General features: G+C 31.2%; 1 pseudogene across 1 annotated transcript; it reads right to left on the bottom strand.

Moving 5' to 3' along the window:
- Window positions 1-236: 236 nt before the first annotated feature.
- On the bottom strand, window positions 237-10687 carry LOC149033799 (fatty acid synthase-like; annotated as a pseudogene). The gene is made up of 13 exons (XR_016175816.1): window positions 10508-10687; window positions 6026-6283; window positions 5718-5945; window positions 5117-5544; window positions 4736-5029; window positions 4446-4665; window positions 4207-4367; window positions 3804-4121; window positions 3429-3714; window positions 3137-3357; window positions 2797-3071; window positions 2348-2731; window positions 237-1882 (listed from the first exon to the last, which is right to left on the bottom strand). The product of XR_016175816.1 is annotated as a fatty acid synthase-like (transcript).
- Window positions 10688-10986: the final 299 nt, after the last annotated feature.

The raw sequence follows: 10986 nt of genomic DNA, 5'->3' as shown, positions 1-10986 counted from the left end.
TAATACCCTCAAGATGTGTAGTCGTAGGCGTCCGGTGAAGAATAGAATGAATGCCCCTTTCGTACTGTCCCAGCAGGACGTACGTACTTCCGGGCTATGAGAAGTGGGGATGCGAGAGGCGGGTGGTAGCTAGAGAAGCGCTTCGATAGTTACTGGTGGTTGATCGATGCTCACAGTAAGTATCGATCTAGAATCCTAATCGATGGAAGCGGATGCGCGCGAGTTTCGGAATACCGCTAATCACCGTACGATCCTTTCGGATCGTACAACAATCGTAAGTCATAACCAAATGTTTTAAAATCTTTAACAATGTCTAAACAATTTTCCATATCGTCTAAGACGGAATAGCTTGCTACTACAAAATCAAAACCTTTGCCTTTTGTAATATTTAGAATATAACTTTTATAATTTTTAACATTTATAATATGAGTCTGTTGTAAGCTTGGTCGTATTGTCTCGATCACTCGTTTTTCTGCTTCCGTTTCATAAGTAGTGTAAACATCAAAATTATATAATAAAGATAAATTTATAAGAGCCTGTCCTATATCACTAGCACCAAAATGTATCAATACAGTTTTAATTGTTTTTAACCTCCATTTATTTGAATGTAAAATAATAAAAGCTGCCAAATAAGCTTGGGGAATCGTTGCAGCATCTTCAAAGCTTAAACTTTCTGGAATATTTCAAGTTAAATCAGGATCTGGTAAAATTTCATTATTTGTAGTTAAATTATTAACAAGCCCCATTACTCTACGACCTTTTTCATCTCTTCCTGAATATTCTGTAGGAAATACTTGTGATTCTAAGCTAACGTCACTATTTAAATAGTACTCGTAAACACTCAAGTCGAATGCTGCAAACTCTACTTTTACGACACTTTCATTTTTTCTTCTAGACAATGGTAGGTCTTCCGTCCATTCTAAAGAAATTGGTTTATTAATTTTTGCTTTCTTACGAAAAGAAGAAGTGAGCTTCACTGGCAATGGCATCCATCTGTATGTGCCCCATTCCCCATTTGGCGCTAAGACGTTTTCACGAAGATTGAGTTTTACTTGTGATTCATAGAATTCATTTTGAAGTGCGAATTTTGGTGCTTTTGCATCTTGTAGATCGAAAATATGGAGTTTCTTATATCCCGGTTCTTGTCTTATACCTTGAAGTATCTCAAATAAATCATTGTCTTTGATAGTATTAACCACAAATAAAACATTGTCTTATTTCGAGTCTCGTAAACAGATCTTTAACCGATCTAGACAGTTTTCTTGGTTACTCAAAACAATTGCTTTTCTTAAATTTCTTTCTTTACGTAAAAGTAGAATAATACGACAAAGAGAAATGTTGATTTTTAAGGTGACATTTAATCCAACACTTGCTAATGCAGAAATCGCATTATCTTTCTCTTCTGTTTCTATGATTGTCAATAAAAATGATTCTTTATGGAGAGTACTAATAAATTTTCTTACATCATTAAAATGCGCATTATTTATAATCGTCAAAATAAAATCCTCATTCATTGTCTGGTTAAGAAACTCTCTGGTAATTAATTTTATATTGAGGTTTTTCCTCGTCCTTTATATGATATTCTCGAGAAACTCTGAAATGTTTTCATTTTTGTTTTTTGAGTCCTTTATTACCAATATCTTTTCGATATTTTTTTTGCTAATATTTGTGAAAATTAATCCTAGTACTACGTTTAATACGTCGTCAATATCCATCTATGTCTTATTTATATTCTGGATAAATCGAAGCTCATCCGTGATAATTTCCCAATGACTGTTTTCAAATATTATTTCCTGAAATTGAATCCCAATCATCTCAATTCCGGGGCAAGCTATCACATTTATGTGTTTGTCGAATCTCGTTCCAACGTGTCTTTTCAACTCTGCTATACGTCTTCTCACAAAAAAAGTACAAGTTCGGTGGGGATTAATATAATCTTCATCGTTCAGATCTTATCTGATTAATATAATAAGGCTTCGGCTCTAGTCTGCTCATTGTAATATTTTCTCTGTAAAACTCGGAACGTGGTTCGCTTAACGGGCTTCTCTTTTGAATCTCAATATCCGACACGCGGTGTACGTACGAATTTAAATAAATCTGACCACTCACAGCAAATGCTCGGCGTTCTTCTAATTAAGCCTACTCAATTCCTCAACAATTCTTTAATTATAAATAAATGAAAATTAAATTCATTTCGTTTTACTCCTAATATGATCATAAAGTAGTATAAATACATTTTAATTTTGATTTATCTGTTAGAGAATTTGAAGAGTTTTACACACAACTCTTGGTCTATATTTCATCTTAATAACGACGAAAAAGTTAATATTAACATTCAAATGCCCACCATTATTTTCTTTCATTTTGTCAGTTAATTGTGCCAAGTCGATGACGAGTTTTTCTATCCTACTCGGTATCAACATATTTTTGTTCCTACTGCTGATAATATGCACTTGAATTAATCCTTCTAGTAATAACATTAAATCACTGCTCCATTTAAACGTTCCATTGGTACACGATGTTGAAAGTCTGCTAATAATATTATAAGATTCTTCGTACTGGTAACCACGTAAAAGAAGATTTAAATAAATATCTTCTTCGTTTAAAAATTCTGTTTCCTTTTTCAGTAAAATAATTTCAGGAATAACTTCTTCTCCAGTTTCTGCTACTCGTATTGTTCCAGAAGCTAACATGATTCCTTCTTTACATTTAACTTCAAATTTTCCTGAGCCTAAAATTTAACATTTTTTCAAACATAGTTATGAAATATTATATTTTGATGATTACAATTTTTACCTTTAAATATCATAATTATTAAATGTATTTTGTTGTTCTCAGGTATTTTTAGTAATTCATTGTGATTTATAATATTTTCCAGTATACAAGAATTGTCATGCTTGTGTGGATTTAAATTTAAGTAAACATTTAAAACTAATTTCGAATAGACAGCTAAAGAAATAGTAACTTTATCGTTCATTTTAAAGTTTCGTAAAAATTTGTATTTATCTGATTCCAGATCTATCAGTTCTTCGGCTTGTTGAATTTCATACGTTTTATCACTTTCCACGTTCCTGTCCAACATATGAAATAGTAGTTTGTACAATTCATTTTAGAAAAGTCTATTTTATATACTCACCAATCAGAACTATGTTCCCATTGGATAAGTGAAGAGATCGAAGGCGTTCCTTTAGAAACAGGATAGGAAATACTCGGATAGATCTTCCCTGGCGTAATGGGTAACCCAAGATTATAAAGCTTTCCTAATGTTGATAGTAATAAGATTGAATTATCTTTATTACCCCGTCTTGTTAATGGTAAATTAATGCAGTTTTCTTTTAACGATTTGTTCAGAATTGCCTGATGAATAAATGTAATAAGTTATACAGGTAAAATAACATACAATAAATATTTTATTCTAAATAATAAACCTGTAGCAGTCCATGCGGTGAAATTTCAATGGTTATAGCATTCCTTGGAATAAGTTTTATTACTTCTTCGAATAAAACAGGAGAAAGAAGATTGTATGATATTTAGGTGAAGAAAGTTGAGCTTTCATCGAAAGCCAAGACGTGCATATCCAACGAGAACTGCGCTCTTTTGGAAAAGGAATGACTTTTTTAGGTAATCCAACAACTTTGGACCAGCTGGAGAAATGTAACGACTATGATATGCAATATTATTAGTTGGAACGGCTTTAGCAAATATTCCTTTATTCTAAAAATGAAAAATTAGGACTCTATTAATAAAACCTTATTATTATGACTGTCTATTAAAAAATCTACTTAAAATCTGCTAAGAATTACCTGTAATTCTTTTACAAAAACATTTATTGATTCGGTTGGTCCACTTATTGTAGAGCTTTCTGGTCCATTATGACATACAACGTCAATATCTTCAGGGCAAATATCTCGAATTTTTTGGTAGCCAAGACCAACTGCAGCCATCGTTCCGTGTATAAGGTCACATTCTAAAGAAGCCAAACCTCGAGAAAGAGCACTTAAAATCATTTCTTCAGCAGAAAAGCAACCATCTGCGTAAGAACAACCAAGCTCACCAACAGAATGCCCGATCATGTAATTCGGTTTAACGCCAACAGCATATAAAATATCCACTAGACCAATCTGTGTAACAATCACGAGAAATTATTTATACAAAGATAAGAAGAAATAAAAAATATTAAAGTGTAAATATTTAATATATTATTACTTGTATTGCCGCTATTCCTAAAAAGCAATTTATAATATTATCGTATATAGTTGGATCTTTGTCACATATAATATGCATAATATCATAACCTCGAGGTCTTAAAACATTATCACACCTTTTTATTGCTTCAGCAAAGATTGGTATCTTCATCAGTGATTCACCTAAAAAAGATTTATTATGATATTTGATAGTTATCAAATAACATCTTTTTAATTATTTATATGTAAAATTTGTAGTACCCATTCCAGTCCATTGTGATCCCATCCCTGAAAAAACAAACCATATCTGTCGAGATTGAGGTGACAAATTGTTATTAATCATCTCTATCGATTGTTCTGAGTTAGTTACTTCAGATTCTGGAATTACTGTATATCCAGAATACAATGATTGAGGAAATGGTTTCTCAGTAATATCATTAATTAATTGAGCAAATTCATCATCTCCTCTGTTCGAATTCAACTAAACACGTATACCATATTATTAACAATCATTTTGTATAATTAGTTTTGTCGTAAAATAAATATCTTACGGTATTCAAGATCACTGTCATCATTTCTTAAGTTCGACAAGAAGCTACCAAAAGCCGTGGCATATTATTTTGTGAAAGCTTTCTACCCAGCTTCTCTTTTGAATGGCGTTTTAAGATAATGTGTGAGAAGGAACCATTTAATGCAGCTGTGTTAACAGCAGCGTAGCAATCCGTCCAAATTGTTGGTTTTGTAATGACTTTTACGCGTTTCTCCTGAAGACATTGAGCTTCTTCCGGAGGCTCGGAATAATGAAGATTCGGTGGTATAACTCCGGTCTCCATAGCAATTAGTACCTAGAAATTACAAAGAGAATATAATGTAGAATATGAAAATAAATTTGTATTGTGTTAAATTTAATTTTGTCTTTTCAGTTATTTTACCTTGATTATCGAATTTAATGTATTATTATTAAATGTATAACCAATGTTTGATTTAATAGATCCTATTAAGAGAGGATTAGAATAATTTCGATCTTGACCATAAACAAGATCTATCGCCTTTAATTCTTCTAGATCCATTGATTTGATTGCTGTACCATCAGCCTCGATATAATTTACATCGCTAGCTTTTAAACCGCATTGTTTCAATGTCTGTTTCATTATTTGAGCTTGAAATTCAGCTGTAGAAAATAAACAAGTTTTTCTTGAAATTGCTGGAGTGTAACTAACACAAATATTAACGATCTCAGCATATACTCGCTTTGCATCTTTAGCTCTTTGTAAGAAAATAGTTCCTACTGACTCGCTTCTTAAGAATCCAGAAGCATTTTTGTCGAAAGACCTGTTTAGCCCGTCGGATGACAACAAACCTAAATCACGAAATTTATACAACCCAAAATTATTTATAAATTAGGAAAATATTCATTTGATTATTTAGAAATTTTCATTATTATTTATATGATCAAATTACAAGAAACAGTTCCTTTTTTTTCTTTATATGTAAGTACTGGAAGTAATTATTCTTGACATACTCTTATTTTACCTAATTCAGAGAGTTGATAGGATGTTCTAGAAAGTAATCTTAAGGCTCCACTACATACAATCGCATTATCGCATTCTCCAGCTTTAATAGCTTGGTAAGCTTTTTGAATTGCTACTGCACTTGATGTGCAACTTGAATCAATACTACAGCTTGATCCAATTAGACTCATAACAAATGAAATCCGATTTGCTAGCATACCACGGCAATACCCCGTTAAAGTATATCCATCTTTCTATTATGAAAATAAAACGAACTATAGATACAGTTTTTTCAATAATTTTTAGAATCAATTAGATGAATCTATTAACTTACCTTTCCTAGACCTCTCATAAGATAACTATCTGACTCATATAAACTCAATACCCCGTAAACATTGATTTTCTTGTCGCGTAGCTCTGCAGGATTTAATCCAGCATTAATGATTTCTTCAAATGTAGTTTCAATTGCAATTCTTGATTCTGACGACATATTATTTGACTGGAATGTACTAATTCCAAAAGAGACATTGTCGAATTTCGTTAGACCAGAAATTATCCCCAAACAAGATAGTATTTTAGAGATAGGATCTAGAGAAAAATTCATGTGTGCAGATCACACGTGTTAAAAGTGTAACCTTCAAAAATCTACGTTTCGAGAGAATGAGACGCATGCACAATTTCAAGAGTAAGATAATTGTAAGATTTATATAATATAATATTATTACCATATATAATAAAGATCACCGGTATGGTCTCTTGTTGGAATAGCTGATAAAAAGTACACTTTTCCAAATTCAAGCAATAAAAATGGAATGTTAAGTGCGATAGTCGTAGATAGACACCAAAATCGTAGGATATTTATCGAGGAAAATATAATGCGTCGTAAACTAAGTAAATATAGAATATCCTTTTTGTGAAACTAAGATATAAAATTTTATTTGTTAGGATGGTTTTCATCATTCACAAACATTTTAGGAATGACAAAATAAAAATGTTACGAAATATATATAGAAAATACTGCTGGACTGAACGAAGGATCTAGTACAGATGTTATGAAAGATTTAATAATAGAGATCTTTTCGAGAAATGCTTTTCCATCTCAATAGCCTACCACACTTCAAGACCCTTTATTATTTATAACGTGTCTTGTCTTTATTCTTTAACCACAAGTTTATCTTTCTAAATACTATCGTCTAAATAAAGATTTGAACAACGAAAAATCTAAAAAATGCATTGAATCATATCGCTCTCACAGCTTATCGAACTGTGTACACTACGAGTCTCAAATTTCAGCTCCGTGGTAAGCTCTGCCGATTCACACTGGGCGTTCAACATCTTTAAAATGTTTTTATTTTATTAAAAAAATAATATAAGTTTCTTAAATATCACTTTCTTAAAATCACAATTTGTAATATAAGTTTCATATATGCATGGGTCAATAGATCTCTTTGGATATTTTTCATAAAAACATATAGGAATCAAATTTAATAGACATATTTTGTCTTTATGCATCAAATATATTTTGTAAAGAAGAAAAATATAAAAATGTGACAGTAATTTACTTGCTTTTGAATAGGAATTTGTCAGCTGCTCCTCATTTATTCCACAGTATTCTCTAATTCTTTTTCTCTGATCTATCTGGTAATCCTTTTTTTTTTTTTTTTTTAAATATTTCAGACAATACAATTATTATATATTCTAAGTACTTCATAATTATTTATTATAATATTTTCGAAATAATAAATTAAATAATAATTTTTCAATAAAAAAAAAATAGAAACATTTTTAAATAGAAAAGAAATTACACGTTTGGTAAAGTAAAAACAGTCCACGCACCTTCCTTCTTTATTTCGACCGTCGGTTGGTTTGGACCTTATACTTTTGTCGCATACCTACGTGCTTATCTCTGTTTATTCTTTTACCTTTCTATCGCTCGTACCCACAAACATTTCGAGTATCGAAAGATTCCGTGTCCACGCTTTGTAGTATGCAGTCGCGCACAATCACACACATATAAAACCAGGAACGATAACTACGAAGCATAGCATAAAGAGGAGACCGAGAATAGGAAAAACTGTATAGCTATATTCCGTCTCATTCTCTCGCAGGCTCAATCCTATATGTTTGTCTCTTTTTCTCTCGTTATTTAGTATAGCAGCCGTTTCATAGCTCCGTTTCCGTTTATTTACTTTTCAGATTCCTCCTATTCTAAAGAAGTTTTCACTTCAAAAAATGAAACGCAGCGGTGATGTTACAGACCGTCCTTGGGCTTGCGCGGCAAGGGAGCGATGGGCGGTGTGAGACAACGGAACGGCGGACGGCTTTGTAACGGCAACGATATTTAGTAAAAAAAAAAAAAAAAAAAAAAAGACAAATATATCCGAATCGATCCGAATCGATCAGAATCGATCCGACTTTCTTCGAATAACTCCTTTTTATTTTACTGTAGTTACTCATATATATAGCTCTACGTGATGTAAACGCGTTTGCTCTTGGTCCGTGGATGACTATTAAAATATGTAAATTTTGAAATAATTAGTAGTAATAAATAATAATAGTCGAATAGTTTCAAGTTTGTTATCATCGAACCAATCCAATTAACAACCAATTTAAATAAAATTTAGCAATTATTACCATAAATTATCAGCGCATTAAATAAATATGTCTAATAGTAAGTGTACCACTGGTGATACGTACACCTAACACGGAACGTGTTAGTGTCTTCATAGTGTTAGTTGCTCATAGTCATCTAATTTATTTTAAGCATAAATAATAAATAATAATAAATAGTAAATATATGTATCTATACAGAAGCTACATTCAAATACGACTGTGTTTAACAACTAAAGCTATAAATTGTAGCTGCTGTTTATATAGCCCTCGGCAAAGGTCTAATTAAAATAGATATTAATGCTATTTGTTTTTAAAATTTAAATAACTTAGGCGTAGGCGTATTTATTTAGTTAGTTTAGTTCGGTTAGGCGTATATATATATATATAATAAAATAATAAGCATATATAACAGTTGGACTGAAAAGTCCGTAGGCTAATGCATAAATAGCTATACTAGGATTAAGTCCATATGATTTTTTGTTAGTACTAACCTTTAAAAGATATAAGTAAAAATTTTGCAGTTGTCGAGTAGTTGGTTCGTAAGATGCAGTTTTTTTGTGAAAATTTTGAGTGAAGTAGCATTTATTGTTTTTAAAAAGATGGATAAAAAAGATTTTCGTGTTTTAATAAAACATTGCTTTTTATTGAAAAAAAAAAATACTTTTTAGGTCAAGGCTTGGCTTGATAAACATTATTCGGACTCTGCACCAGAAAAATCAACCGTTGAGAAGTTGTTTGCTAAGTTAAAGGGGGTATTCTGGTCTAGAGGCATTAATTTTAGGTACTTTTTCAAGTGTAATTCCAAAAAGACGAATAATATTTTGACTATCTACAATGTTACAAGATATTCATAAATATTTCGAGAATACATGGAAAAAAAAAAATAGTGAAAAAATTCAAAATTGAAAAAGATATAGGCTACTGAAGTGGTGGGACCCCCCCCCCCCCCCCCAAAAAAAAGCAGCACGCGACAAATGTCAAGATTGCAGCTCTCCTGGTAATATGAAATAAAAAATTAAAACGGATTATTAATTTAGAATAATGCCGCTATCGTTCGAACTAAAAGAATTGAAAAAAGTTCTTTTTATCGCTAAATTACAGCTGTTTGAAAAAAGATACATTATTTTTACAACTTTTTTTACTTTTTCGAATTTTTTAAAAATAGTAAAAATTAAAATGTTTGTAATATTTTAGTTTACAAGATAGAGTAATGCATAGAGAAGTCTTTTAACAAATTTCAAGCAAATCGGTTTAGTAGAACTTGAGATATCTTGATAATTGTGAAAAAAAAACAGCTTCGAAAAAAACGCGTTCAAAGTTTCCCTTAATAAGGGTAGGATATAGGATGTCGCGTCACTAAAACAGCTATATCTCCGAAAATAAATGGAATTTTGAAAAATCCTCTTGAGGACATATTCTTAAAAAGTTGAAGCTTTAAAAATAGGAAAAAAAAACTCAATTTTTTCAAATTTCTAGACCAGAATATCCCCTTAAACGAGACGAAATGAGCGTCGAGTATATGCACGCAGCGGACGACCGAAAGTTGCTGTTACTGACGAAAATATCAAGAAAGATCAGAAAATAATTTTGAATGACCGTAAAGTAAAGTTCATTAAGTTAGCTGAGACTGTAAAGATATCAAAGGAACGTGTAGGACATATAATACATGAATACTGGGACATGCAAAAGCTGTGTGCAAATTTGTTGCCGCGCTTGCTCACAATCAATCAAAAAAATGATTGCAAAGTTGTATGAATTGGGCTTTGAATTACTTCCCAATCAACCGTATTCAACAAATCTGGCCCCCAATGATTTTTTCCAGTTTTAAGATCTCAAAAGAATGCTCGAGGGAAAAATATTCAGCACTGATGAGAAGGTAATCGCCGAAACTAATTAACTAATTTTCAGACTAAAGAGAAATCATACTATAAAAATGGTATCGAAAAATAATATTACCGCTATAATAGTTGTATTGCTCTCGAAGGCAATCGATATATTGGATAAAAAAATTGATTTTTATCAAAAAAATGTGTTTTACTATGTTAGCCTACAGCCTTTTAGGCCCAACTGTTATAATAGGCATAAATAATAATAAATAATAAGTAAATAATAAAAACAGTTACGTAATTTAAAAGGCAACTCCCCGGTAAACAGACAGGTTAATAATTTTAGGTAACAATTAATTTAATTTATACTTACTGAATTTCCATCTTGTATGATCCGAGGACACGCAATCTTTTCCATTCAATAGATTTTCTGTTAATTCGTTAATATTATCACTCTCTGGAAATTTTCCAGATATTCCAGAGATGACAACCGCATCATCGTCAAAATCTTTTAACGTCATATTATTAGAATAATTCGACAAGAACAATACTATCGAAATGAACTCTGTTTGTCTCGATGAAGCTTTTATATAAGCGATTTGTACAAATCTTTTTTCTCTTTTTATTGAACTCTAAGAATAAATTTAAATAACATTCTAATTGAATTAACAATTCAAATAATGTACTATTTTAAACGCAAATCTATTCGTCATTAATTTGTTTTTGTGATATCTAAATGCATTAAATCAGTGTTGAGCAATTTGCGGCCCACCAAACGCAAATTTTGCATTAAAATCTTCATGTATATAAGAATATTGGTTTTTTGTTCTTTTCTTATTTTTTGTATGTAAT

This window comes from Polistes dominula, unplaced genomic scaffold, assembly GCF_049000335.1.
Source record: "Polistes dominula isolate Pdom_NZ unplaced genomic scaffold, Pdom_raw_medaka contig_286, whole genome shotgun sequence".
NCBI classification, from domain to species: Eukaryota; Metazoa; Arthropoda; class Insecta; order Hymenoptera; family Vespidae; genus Polistes; species Polistes dominula.
This window is presented reverse-complemented; position numbering and strand designations above follow the sequence as displayed.